This window comes from Mustela nigripes, chromosome 14, assembly GCF_022355385.1.
Source record: "Mustela nigripes isolate SB6536 chromosome 14, MUSNIG.SB6536, whole genome shotgun sequence".
Classification (NCBI taxonomy): domain Eukaryota; kingdom Metazoa; phylum Chordata; class Mammalia; order Carnivora; family Mustelidae; genus Mustela; species Mustela nigripes.
The window spans coordinates 21,653,205-21,666,975 of record NC_081570.1 but is presented as its reverse complement, the minus strand read 5'-3'; the positions used below and the strand labels follow the sequence as shown (position 1 = coordinate 21,666,975).

At 50.8% G+C, this 13,771-nt stretch overlaps 1 long non-coding RNA gene across 1 annotated transcript in view; it reads right to left on the bottom strand.

The window, feature by feature from the left end:
• The window catches only part of LOC132001654 (uncharacterized), a 45,321-nt gene that overhangs the window by 25,212 nt on the left and 6,338 nt on the right, over window positions 1-13,771 (bottom strand). The window lies entirely within an intron of this gene.

The window sequence follows — 13,771 nt, the reverse complement described above, 5'->3', positions numbered from 1 at the left end:
TAGACAGAAACCAAGATCACAGAAGAGTTTTAGCAGGAAAGGTTAACATAAAGAATGACTGGCTAGTCATGGGATGAATTGCTAAGAAGTAAAGAGGCATCTAAATTCAACAGAAATCGCTCATATATGGAGTTGAGGGATGCAGACGTCTTTGGAGAAAGTGTGGCTGGACGGTGTGGTGGAGAAGTCTGCCGGGGTCCCACAGGCTGGGAAAGCAGGAAACAGCCTGCAGTAGGGCCAAACCAACTTGCCAGGCATCTGCTCTCTGAGACGCTGCCCAGCCTCGCTGGGAAATCCACCTCCTGTGCGAGACGGAGATGAGCGTCAACAAGCCAGTACACGCGGAAGTCCCAAAGCAAGTGGTGTTTTTCTACGTGCACTGAAGTTTCGGTCAGCCCCCAGGAAATGTCAATCCTCACGCCATCACCAACGTCCAACATCATCACCATCATCGTCATTACCTTTGTTATCATTATCCCCGTGGGGAGAAAGCTGACCTTGGAGAAGTGACCTGCCTGAGGCCACCCCAGGACACAGGCACCAGCTCTGCAACAGATACACGGAGAGACAGGTGCAGAGAGCAGAAGGGACATGGCTGGAGTCCCACAGCGAGAAAGGCCAGGATCTGGCCCAAGCGCCCCTCAGCCTTCTCTGGGCAGAAGCCAGGCCACAACAGTAAGGAGGCTCACCTGTCAAACATTCACCCCCTGGGCTAGCATTTCCTGCAGCTCCTGTCCTTCCTCCTCCTCTGCCTCTGCCTCCCCCTCCTCCTCTTATCTGATGCTGATTTAACCTGTGGTTTTATGTTTAATCATCTCATAGTAAATCTCTGTCTTAATCTCCCATGGGCCACCCAGGCTGTCTTTTTATTAGGAAATAAATAGCACAGGCAGTCCGAGCTACACTGCGGCCAACACGGGGAGCTTGGCGGTGGGAGGAGAGGCTGTGCGAGTCTGGAAGAGTCTTGAGGCCCTGGAGACAAAGAGAATATGAGAATAATTACAAGACGGTAGGTGCGTGGGCATGGTTTGCGCAAGATGCAGAGGGTGTCATAAAATCGGCTTTTGCTCCAAAGCTCTAGGTGAGGTTTAAAATCAGAGGATCAGGTCAGGGATGCTGGCTTGGGCTTGGAGACAAGGGTCTTTGCCTTAAGTCGCTGCACTGCCCCTTTCATGCTGTGCCACCTGAGGCCAGCCAGGCCCTCTCTGGGCTTCAGCTTCCTTGTCATTGGGGGTGATCCAGCCGTGGGAAGAGTGGCCCAGCTTGGAAGAAGTCTCCATCCAATGAGCCCTGGGCTGCTGGCCTCTGAGTAGCCCTGGGGTCAGCCATGGCCAGCCTGAACAACCATTTGCAGTGTGACCTTGCACAAGGGTCTTCCTCTCTCGAGGCCTGAGATATTGTGATTGATTTAAAAAAAAAACATATTTTTGGTCTTTATCCACTGTCTCTGGCACAGAACAGCAAAAAAAAAAAAAAAAAAAAAAAAAAAAAAAACTTTGGAATTTTCAATGTTCAAAGCAACCAGAGTGTCTTTTGTTGTGTTAATGAGTTGACTTTCAGAAAGCCCCTAGGTTAACCCAAGGACGGGGCTGGTTGCCAGGAGAAGCAATCTTGTGATTAGAGGGTTAGAACTTTCGGTCCCTTTCCCTGCCAACCTCCCAGGAGGGGAGAGGGGCCGGAGATGCAGTGCCAGAATTGAGTTAATTTCCTGGTAATGTGGAAAAACCCCACACCATTGAGGGCCTCATCTGTCAAAGAGGGACTTGCGGGGAACACGTGTTCTTTGCAGCATCCCAGGTTCAGAGATCTGCCCCAGGCTGGTCCCTTCCATGGGAGAAAGGTGCAGGGGGCACCTGGATGGGACCTCTCTGCCCAGCTGCCTGCTGCCTCACCCCTGCTGCCTCGGCTCCTCCTCCATGCCTCTTCTCTTCCTTCTCTTCTCTCTGGGGGCCCCATATGGCACCATTCTCATTCCTGCTCCCCAGATGCCAATGGAAATATTTCAGCGTGTCTCAGTCGGATGCAGAGAACGGAGTCTCTCCCTCCAGATGGCGATATCCTCTCCTGCTCCAAGCCCTAAACTTAGCCATGTTAAAGATGAAAACCAGAGTCTCTAACTACTCCTCCCCATAGCTGTCATCCTGCAAACTGTGCTCCAAAATGCAGTGCCACAAAAGAACCAAAGGTGGGGTCTAGAAGAAATATCTGCACACCTGTGATCAGAGCAGCCTTGTTTGCAAGAACTGAAACATAGAAGCAAGCCAAATATCCATTGACAGACGAATGGATAAGAAAGATGTGGGGTAAACACATACTGGAGTATTATTCAGCCTTACAAGAAAGGAAATTCTGGGTGCCTGGGTGGCTCAGTTGGTTGAGGGACTGCCTTCAGCTCAGGTCATGATCTTGGGGTAAGAGAATCGAGTCCCACATCAGGCTCCCTGCTCAGCAAGGAGCCTGCTTCTCTCTCTGACCCTTCCCCCCCCCATGGTCTCTCTCTCTCTCAAATAAATAAAATCTTTTTGTTTTAAATGGAAGGAAATTCTTACATATGCTACAACAGGAATGGATCTTGAAGACATGCTAAGTGAAGTAGCCATCCATGCAAAGACAAATGCTGAATGGTTCCACTTAGATGAAGTACTTAGAGTAGCCATAGTCATAGAGACAGAAAGTAGGATGGGGGTTGTGGTGGGGGGGGGGGGGGGGCGGGGGGGGGGGGGGGGGGTGGCGGGAGGGAGGGGGCATGGGGAGATGCTATGTAATGGGGATTGAGTTTTTGTTTAATAAATGATTTACCGGATGGTGGTGGTGATGGTTGCCAAACATTAAGAACGCATTTAACGCCACTGAACGGTACACTTAAAAATGGTCAAGATGGCAAAAGCTGTATGTATTGCAGGGGAGGAAAACTTTTATCCTCTCCCTTCTATGGTTTTCCTTTCACTGGTCTAATAACCAAATTAACATAAGACAGATTAACAAAAGAAAAACAGGAGCGCCTGGGTGGCTCAGTAGGTTAAAGCCTCTGCCTTCAGCTCAGGTCGTGAGCCCAGGGTCCTGGGATCGAGCCCTGCATGGGGCTCTCTGCTCTGCGGGGAGCCTGCTAACTCCTCTCTCTCTCTCTGCCTGCCTCTCTGCCTACTTGTGATCTCTGTCTGTCAAATAAATAAATAAAATCTTTTAAAAAAAATACTTAATTTCATGCCTGTAGGAGCCTATAAAAATATGAGACACAAAGAAGTGACCAAAACAGGCAGTTTTTTACCTTTTAGACAAAGAAGCAATAAATTTGTGAAGGGTGGACGAAACAAAGAGGTTTGGGCTTGGGTAGCAGATCTGTGTGTGAGGAATAAGTTTTGTTTACACAGCCTCCTCTGCCTTAAATTCTCTATCTCTGGTGACAAGGATGCCCCATGCCCTCCTGGCAGAGGGAGGACATCTTTCACAGTGACACTTATTTCCTGCTTTCATGGGGACAGAGGAGGTGAAAGAGTCCTTCTTAGACCAGCTGTGTCTTAAGTAACTTCAATTCAAAATAATTAATACACTAAAGTGGCACATTTGGGATGGCCCACTCTGCTCCCCTTCAGTACGTTACCACAATTTTAAAAGTTGAAAAGAAAAAGCAGCACAAAATAATAGCAACTACTACTCTATTGATCAGTGAACACTTACCACCTAAGTACTAGGCACATCTTTAAGTCACTCATATGCAGGAATCCATCTATAAGCCTCTGAGAAACTATTATCCCCATTCTGCAGATGTGGAAACTGAGGCGTAGAGAAGATAAGTAACTTCTCCAAGGTCACACAGCTGGTCATGGCTAAGCCAGAACTGGACTAGACACTGGCCCTTGAATGCTCAATATTCTTACACCAAACAGGATTCATCTCTTGGAAGGCGAATCAAAAGACACACCCAAGCCCAAAAGAATAGGAGAAGGAAGTGTTTTCCTTGCAACAAGTAATAGAGAACACTGGGGATATTTCCCAAAGCAGTGGAGAAGCTAAGGGTGCACACATACTCGGGAAGGGGTTTGCCTGATGGGGAAGGCAGTGTGGAATCGCGACAGGAGTCACCTTAAAGTGACAGAGCCCAGGTCAATATCACAAGGGCAGCAGGGGTCAGCACCACAAATTCTTTGGCTTTAGCTGGTCCAAAATCTGAGTGCTCAGATGGGGTTTAGATCCTACAAAGGTAACTCACCACCAATGTGTGACAGACAGTCTTTACTTTTGAACCAGCACTGGGAGTTTTACCACTGATTTGTTGTCCCTGCTATCATGAGGCTGCCTCCTGGCCCCAGAGTGGCTGTTTGTTCTTACCTGCTTTCACAAGATGTCCCAGGGCCCAAGATGACTTTTCTTATGTCAAGAAAGCATCTGTCTTTCTTTTTCTGGGGATCCCTAACTCTTTCTGCTTACAATAATGACCCACATGACAGGTCTCATTAGGTCTCATTAGGCCTGATTTCCTGGGCTTTTGATGGACTTGCCCAATGAGACCCCAGAGGAAGGTTCTGGGGAGGCTGAGGTCAGCAGAGAGTTCCACTGGAGGGCAAGGACTATCCCGCATTGGCCCCTTCCATGAAAACCCCAAAGTCACCAAGGGGCCATCCTTAAGGAGAATGAGCTACACTCGGCCCTCAGGGTGCCACCAGGCCTGCTGCAGTGGGTCCTGGGCTCATCCACGGGTATAGAAATGGGTTCTGTACTGGGAGGATGGGTGCCGCACCAGGAGAAGCCCAAAGACTCCAAATCCCTTATTATGAAAATGGGCCCTTGGGCTCTCAAGCAATAGAACTTGACAGGTCAAATGGGTGGCTCGGGCAAGGCTTTACTGGGCTTATGCTCTCATACAAGGAGACAGCACAAGAGAAAGGAAAGCTGATCCCCTGTGGAGAGGTCGGTAGAGTTTCTTAAAGACACTTGAGTGGGGAAAGGGTGACTTGTAAGCATGTAGAGGCAGGATGTATTAGCACCTGCACGCTTAAAAGTCATGTTCCTGCGTGTGTCGCAGGTCTAATTGGCAATTAAATCTCCACCCCCGGCAAATGATTTTCAGTCAGTATAATGAGGGGGAAAGTGGGTGAAAGGTCAGCACTGGGGTCCATTTTGGCACAGACTGGTTGGTCTTCACCAGTCTTCCTCCTCCAGCCCCTCCTATGGGGTAAGCATCCTGCCCCCACATTCCAGCCACTCAAGGGCATAGAGTTTGAGCTTTATTATTTTCCTTAGGGAGGCAGCCAAAGGACACTGGACTTTGCAGTCAAGATTAAGGGGACTCAAGTCCAGTCTCTGCTCTGTCTCACTCTGGAAGGAAAATCACTGAGAGATTCAGAAATTTCCAGCTCTCAGCAAAGGGAGTGGCCAGGGCTGTCTGGGTTCAAGAAAGTTCAGGAGTTTGATCACCCTCCAGGAGGCTGGAAGCAGCTCTGGCTGAGCCCAGAGAAGTCAGAGGTCAACTCTTTATCTTGCCTGTCATCCTTAGGAGGGTCATGACCCCAGGGCTTGTCACTACCACCTTCTGGAAGCTGACCATGGCCGGGACTGGCTTCCTTCCCTGTGCCCGGCTGGTCCCCCGGAGACCTCCCCAACTTGCTTCACAAATAACACTGTCCTAAAAAATGGACACATGCAGAGCTGATTTTAGAGCTCTCAAGGGATGGAAGGGAAAGAGGAGGGGCTGGGAGACGGGCAAGTGTGGGGCATTTACGGGTGCAATGCTCTTGTGCCCTCACACAATTCACCAGCCACCTCGGAGCCTCTGTGCCCTTGGCAATAAATGGGAACAATGACCTGAACTCACAGGGCTCTGGGGAGGATTAAGTGTGATGACGTTGGTGGGGTTTGACACTCACAACTGTTCCATCACCTCTTTGCTCTTGATGGAATGAATGTCTTTTCTTTCTGGCCTTGATGCCATGTCTTTTCTCTTTGCTCTTGATGGAATGTCTTTTAAGTGACCTAGGGAGGGAGGGAGGTACCAGCCAGAGAAAGGGAATGAGAAAACATCTAAAAGTAAAACATTCAGTAAGCCTAAGCTTTGAAAATCAAACCTTCCCTCCAGGCTCAGACTCAGCCCCTCCTGCTGGGTCCTGCTCTGAACCCCTTCTTCCTGCACCCAGGGACTCCTATTTGGCTTCCGTGCCTGGGCCAGAGCGGAACCGACACCGGAGCCCAGCCATCCACAGAGCCATTGCCCAGAGAAGGGCCTGGAGCCCAGGCAGCGGAAAGGAGCTGGGAGAGAGGCCAGAAGCCAGTGGGGATGAGAAAGAGAGGAAAGGAGACTGGGACGAGAGCAGGGAAAGGGAGGGAGGGTCAGGGAGAGGAGGGAGAATGACAGAGGAGAGAGAGAAACAGGGAAAAGAGACAAAGAAGGACAATTAGCTGTGTGAATCCCTGTGCCTGGGGTCCTTCTTCTACCCCTGCCCCTTTGTGCCCTGTCCCTTCCACCCACACCACCTCTTCTGTGACCGCTGCTCTCGGTAAATGAAGGCTGATCACTCCTGGGCCCAGCAGACTCACAGTGAGCTCGCACAGCAGGTGTTCAGTAAAAGGTGGCTCCTACATCCCCTGCTCTCCGGGAAAGTTCTGTCAGAAAGAAGGTGGGCTGTGCCCAGTGGGGCCTGAGGGAATCATCCTGAGGAATCAGGGTCCGTCTGACACCTCCATCAGCTCATCCAGAAAACCCAGGACAGCTTTCCGTTGTTAATTTCTGATAAACATGTTGATGTTTCATTTATGAAATAGGGTTTTCCGGAGGCCTCTTGAAATAGAGACTGGAGTGAAGCATTTAATGAGGACTCGAGCCTGTGGTCCCTAAATAGCACTAAGGACCCTGTGCCCCGGAGGCTGCGTCTGCTCTCAGAGCAGGAATCCCACTCCCACAGAGGGGAGGAATGGCCCTCAGCCATGGGGTGAGAGCAGGAGTCACAGACTCACAGCACAGGAAGGCAACGTGAAGTCACCTCAACATATATACACACACACAGTAGTGAGGATGGGGATGGTAGTTGAGACTTTTCAAAGCACCTAGTAGGTATGCAATGAAGATTTATTGAATGAATGAAGGACAGCGCCTTCACGAATATGACTTGGTGGGAGGGACCGTGATGGGGAGGGTACTGATGGTGGTGGAAAGGATGAGGATGAAGATGATGAGGATGATATGATGATGGTGGGGGACAGTGATGATGATGGTGGTGAGGATGAAGATGATCATTGATCATGAAGATGGTGGTGGTGATGGTCAGGACAGTGACGGTGACTACAGTCTTGCAGACAGCAGTGAAGCAAGGCTAACAGTACCAGGCAGTGACACGGCATGTACCAGGCGGTGTTTGAGGCACTCTACAAACGTGAATACATTCACTCTTCCCAACAACTCTAAAAAGTTGATATCAAGATCATCCCCATTTTGTAGATGAGAAAACTGAGGCATAGAGAGGTTAAATAACCTGCCCAAGGTCATGCGGTTGGTAAGCGATGGTGCTGGGATTCCAACCAATCTGGCTCCAGTCTCTGTGTTCACCCTCAACACTATGATAATGAGAGTAAAGTAAGGGAGTTAGAAAGAGCACCCAGTCACCAGTAGATGTTGACAATGTGCAGAGGAGCTGTTCTCAGCACTTAGTATCGTCTCATTGAATTTTCATTATATTCCTGTGACAAAGGTAATATTTCATGACAGATGGAAAGCTGAGGCTCAGAGAGGCAGAGTAAGTGGTCCAGTGGCTCAGTGATGGAGCTGGGATTTGCACATAGCTCTGTTGGACTCCAGAGCCTGTGCTTTTAACAATTAGACATGGCATAGGTTACAGTTGGGAGCCCTTCCCTGGATTTGGGACTCAGGATCAGGTTCAGCTTTGCTTCTCACTCACTGTGTGACCTTGGGCAAGCTTCTTGCCCTCTCTGGTCCTCATCCCATCCCTCCCAATTACTCTCCCACTTCACGGCTGCCTTGTGGACCCCTCCCCTACCATCCCCCACATGCCACATGACCTTTGAAACCACTCATCCAAAGCCTACTCCCCAGCTGCTTATCCCTGCCCCCATTCCAGGAAACTGCCCACTTGAGGTCCAAGCTCCTGGGTCCTCAGGTCTCGTGAAACATCCAGCCTCCCTCCCAGTCATCAGAGCAGAAACCATGGTACCGTTACCGTGTCTGCCTTTTCCTCTCTTGTCCTCCCCGTCCCCACCCCCATATACACAATCATTGAGCCAATTCTTCCAGCATAACAGAGTCTGGAAATACCCGGTGCTGGATCGTAGCAGACCCAGTCTTGAGAATCTCAGCTCTGTTGCTTTCTGTGTGATTTTGGACAAGTGTCTTTACCTTTCTGAGCCTCAGAAATATGCTTGTCCATTGTGGATAGCAATACTACCTACCTCATGGAGTGGTTGTAGGAATTAAGTATAGTAATGTAGGATAAAGTGCCAGAGTGGTAGAAATTCTCAATTAAGGGTAGCTATAGTATTATTATTATTATTACTGTCTGCCTCTTCTCTGCACTCAGCCCCCTCCACCCTGGCTCAGACTCGCATCTCATCTCTGTCCTTGCCTAATGACATGGCCTAGGTCCCCTGCCTGAGGTGATCCCCTCCACCCCGCCCTCTCGTCTATCTTGCTCATTGCTGATCTTCCTCTGCTTCAATATTCCAGTCTTAACCTGGCATTTAAGGCCCTGCCTCTTTGCCCCACCAGCCCCCATCAGCCCCCACCAGCCATGGCTCACATTGATCCCCTCTTGGTGACCAGTGCTCCAAGTGACCATGGCCCCACGATCCCTCACAGGGTTTTCCCACTGCCAGCCCTTTCTTCAGCCTGTTTCCTGGGCTGAGAATGCTCTTATGCTTATCTCCATACCCCATGTAAATGTCAAGAGCCAGTTTGAGTCTCTTCCAGGAAGTCTGCTCTGATTTCTTACCTCACTCCTGGGCCCTACCACATGCTGTCCCTAAGTAAGAGTTCTCCCTGTTTCCCCATCCCAATGTCCAGAACAATTCCCTGGTTTGTGCTCGTTTATAGTAACTATCACAGTCTGTCCAAACGTTCAGTGTACACACGCACACTGCATTATTCTCTGCTTCAGATGTCCTTCATAGGGCTCCCTTCTTGCTGGGAGGACCCTATGTTCCCTCCCCTTAAATGTGAAGTGGCCTGTTGTGCATCGACCGTGGAACACGGCAGAGATGACATCATGCCAGTTTAGAGCCTAGCCTGTAGGTGGTCTGGCAGTTCTGCGCTGGTCTCCTAGAGCCCTGAGCCTCCGTGTGAGAACTCCGTCCAGAAGGATGCCGCCATCCTGGGAGGAGGCCCAGGCATATGGAGAAGTTCTGGAGGAGAAGGCACCATGGGAGAGAGAAAGAGAGCCAAGAGCACCAGAATGCCAGTAAAGTGGGGGAAGAGGCCATTTTGGAAGGGATCCTTCCGTCCAGCGGACCCCAAGTGGCCCAGCTGAGCCCTCTCAAATTCCTGACCCACAAAGCGGCAAGCAAAATAAAATGGTTGTTTTAAGCCACTAAGTTTTGTAGTAGTTTTTTATGCAGCGTAAAATAGTTAGGACAGAATTCTTTTCCCCAGCTCAGAAGAGCTCAGCTCCTTCTCATCCTTCATGCTTTCATCTCCAATATCACCTCCTCAGAGAAGCCCACCTTGACTTCCAGGTGAGGTTAGACCCAGGATTCCGTGTGCTCATCATACCTACTCCTCCCTCATGGTGCACCATCCCCCATGTGCCCTGTGTGTGTTTGAATCACCTTGGGCTCCCACTCTAGACTGAGCTACCCCGCCACATCACCAGCACCAGCATGCATCAGGGCTCAGTAAATGCTTGTGAAGTGAATGAGCCTGCCTGTCTGAGAGGTCCTGCTGTCTGTCCCAGCCCCATGCGCCAGGTGTGGGCAGGATAATGGGTCCAGCCCTGCCTCCCAGTTCCCTTCTAATGACAGGATTCAAGGGGCTTGGTCCCCCTGCCAGCCCTAAGGCCCCACAGAGGAGGAGGAGGGAGGGCGCTGGCCGGACTGGGCTGCCAGGCCAAGGGAGAGGCTTCAGCCTCTAGCTGCCCTCCCCGACAGCACCCGCCAACTCTGTACCATCTCCCCCAACTCTGAGCCAACTCTGTACGTGGCTCACCCTGGACCACCAACAGCTCCTCCATCCAGCAGTCACCTGAAGGCCTTTGGCCACACTCAATGGCCTTTGAGTCTTGCCTCCTGCCCTGTTTATTGTGCCCCCACAATGTGCCCTGGGCTTCCAGTTCCACAACAATAAACTTGTTCCATCTTTGCAACAGCTTCATTTTACTAATGAAGAGATGGAAGATCAGAGAGGTTGAATGGCTCACCCAAGGTCACACAGGAAGTTAAAGATGCAGGATTATGCCTTGATCCTCTGGCTCTGGGTCCAGTGTTTCTCCTGCTACAGTGGGCGAGATGACCCCACGTTCCCCTCGGATTTGCAACATGACCCATCCCTGAGGATCAGCTGGGAGCTGCCTGCCTGCCAGAAATCTTATTTCTCCTTCCTTAGAACTTGAGGCCCCCAGATCTGAGTCTCCCAGATCCCCGGATTGGCATCCGCAGCAAAACTGGGATGGGGAAAGGGAGTAAGTTTGAGAAATAAAGATTGAGACATTAAGGCAGTCTTTGTGAACACACAGACACGAGGCACACACACACACACACAAGCACATACACACTCACAGAAGGAAAGACACACACACACACACACACACGGTGAGAGATGAGGCGTGGAGATGAGATGAAAAAGGAGAGAGAGGAAAGAAAAAGGAGGGAAAAGCAAATTCACACAGAGAAGGAAAAACAAAGAACCAGAAATAGCCAGAGGGAGAAAAAGACAGAAAAATACGAAATACAAAAAGACTGAAAGATACAAAATCACACACATGTACAAAGACCCAGGTAGACAGGTGCATGAAAAGAGCCATTGTGAAAGGGGTTGAAATTCAGAAAGAGACAAAGGCTCAGAGAGAGTTGGAGACACACACACCCAGGAGACAGGAAAGGTCGCCGCCAGACAGAGGAGGGATGGGGGCAAGGAGAGAAGACAGAGCGAGGGAGACAGAGCTTGTGGCTCATAGCTCTCTTCCCCCATCCCTCCACACCCTGGGAGAGGTGAATTCTCCCAGGCCCAGCCCTCCAGCCACGGTCCACCTTCCGCCCCAGGGCCCTGGATGAAGAGCCCTGGACACAGACATCATCTGCACTGAGCAAACGCTGCTTTGCCTTGAACACAACACACCAATGGAAGGAGGGACACTTGCCTACCACTACTCACCCAGCCCAGGCCTCAGAGCTATTTGGTTCTTCCCGCTGACTGCTGAGCCAGAGGGGCTGGAGGTGGGCACGACCTGCCAGCCCTCAGAGGGCCTCCACTAGGTGCCTCCCACCCCAGGGAGCCCCCACCTGGGAGGTAGTCCCCCCCTGCCCACCCCCCCGCTCAGATGGCCCTTCCTGGCTGCATGGCTGTGGTGGGTCACCCGACTGTCTAAGCCTCAACATCCACTTCTGTGAGATGGGGATAATAGTGCCTACCTCACAGGTTGATGAGAAAATAAAAAATGGGTGCTGGTAAAACGCCTGACACAAAATCTGGCATATAGTACGTGCTCAATAAACACGGGCTTTCTCGCATTGGGAAAGTCTGCAAAACACAGAGACAGAGGCAGGAAGGGAGGTCCAGCCAACAGGGGTCAAGGGTCCTGGGAAGGGAGAGGTCATTTCAGCTGCCCTAGGGCACCTGAACCAGGCCTTGGAGCATAGGGTACACTTAGAAGTGAGAGCCAGAGATGAGTGGAGAGGGACAGGAGGCACACTTGTTGGTGGGAATGGCACACACCAAGGCAGAGAGGCAGGGATTATTTCCAGAGCAGAGACCCACTCCATTTAGCCCAAGTGTAGGATATGTGTGGGGCATAGGGGGACCACCTAGTGCAATGCGCATTTCACAGATGGGGAAACTGAGGCCTACCAAGGTTAGGTGACTTCTTTAAGCTCACACAGCTGGCAAGTGACAGGCCCAGCATGTGAAACCAGGCCGGGGCAACTTGGAAATTCTCCCTTTGCCAAGATGCAGGTCAGCCCCGTATAGGTGAAAGCAGAGACTCAGCTGAAGGACTCTCAGGACTTCAGAAGTTTGGTGTTTTTCTAATAGCTAAAGTCCCTGAAACCAAACCTCAGGTGAGAGAGAGTATGTTCCTGACTACAAGGGTCAATGTCTCCCAGAGGAGCAGGTGGAGGGCATTATGAAAAGCCCAAACTTTGGCTGTGGATGTCACTGGGGTGGGTAAGGTGGTCCCGCCAGGCCTGGGGACTGGAAGATGAGGCCCAGCCTGTGCCTGTGAAATCCTCTCCATGTCCTGCATGAGGCATGATGGGGGGGGGGGGGCTCCTAGTGAAATTCCCAGGAGCCCCGGGAATTGTCTGCCTTGGGTAAGAGCTGGTGTTGTTAACCTATGGTTTGAGCATGAGAGAAAATAAGGTTCAGGAGACCAAAACCCCCTGAAATTTGGTCCGACTTACCACTACAAATACATACACAGACAATTTCAAATGCAATAATGCTAATTCTGTTCCCCCGTGCCACCTATGGAGGGCGGGCGCTGGTAAACCAGGTGCCCCGTTCTCCTGACCAGCTGATTCGGTTTAGACCCACACAGGCAGGGGCAGGCGCAGGAGCTGCATTGTTCTGCATGAAGAAGAGAGAACCTGAGGCTGCCAAAGGCCACCCGTGAAGGGGAGCCAGGGAAAGCAGGAGGGATAGGAGGAGAAGGCTGCCATGGTCACACATCCAGTCACAGCAGGTGTCACGGGTAGGGACTTAGGCCAATCTTTTCTAGAGCTGAGGGAGAAAATGGAACACTGGAAAGGTAGCCCAGATCTTATGATTACACAAGTGTACGTTTTCCTCAAGAGAAAATCCATAATTTTGATCAGATTCTCAAAGGGGTCTGTATTCATCAGGACAGGCTAGAATGATGCTTAGTAACAAACATCCCCAAATCTCTTCAGCCAAGAGTCCCTCTCTGTCTCGTTATCTCTCACTAACCGCACCAGGGCCAGCTGACGCCAGCTCCATAGTCTCCCGTGTGTTGACTTGCTCTGGTCCAGACTGCTCAGAGCCTCTGCCTCACCCATCTCCACGTGCTGCCTCCATGATCTCCGATGAACAAGAAAGAGCTGGAACATCTTACAGGGGCTCTCCATGCCCACAGGCCCCAAGAGTCACACAGCTCGTTCTGTTCACTATTCACCAGCCATAAATAGCAGTGTGGTGCGCCTAACTGCAAGGGAAGCTCGGAAGGCTTCCATGTGCCCAGAAAGGGGAGGAGAACTGGATATTGATGAGTACTGGTTATATTGGGGATCCCACAAAATGTTAGCAACATTAGAGCAATGAGTCCCAAACTCGGATTTATAGACCAACTTTATCAGCCCTCTCCTGAGAGCTTTAGGGAAATGCAGATCCCGGGCCACCCCCTTAGTTACATTCTAGTGTCGCAGACTGTATTGTTAACAAGGCTCACAGGTGCAGAACAGGTTTGGCAAAGCTTGGAATGGAGGGTCTTCTGACCACAGGGCTAGGAGGTCATCCCGGACTCACATCTTTTAGAAAAAAAACCTCCAGCCAGCTTGCTTTCCTCTCTCTACCTCCCTTCATCCTGCCATGGAATTGCAAAGTGGAATTACTAAGCTCTCCGCAAGGATGACACCAGCTATCCCTTGAAATTCTAGAACCTCGGCC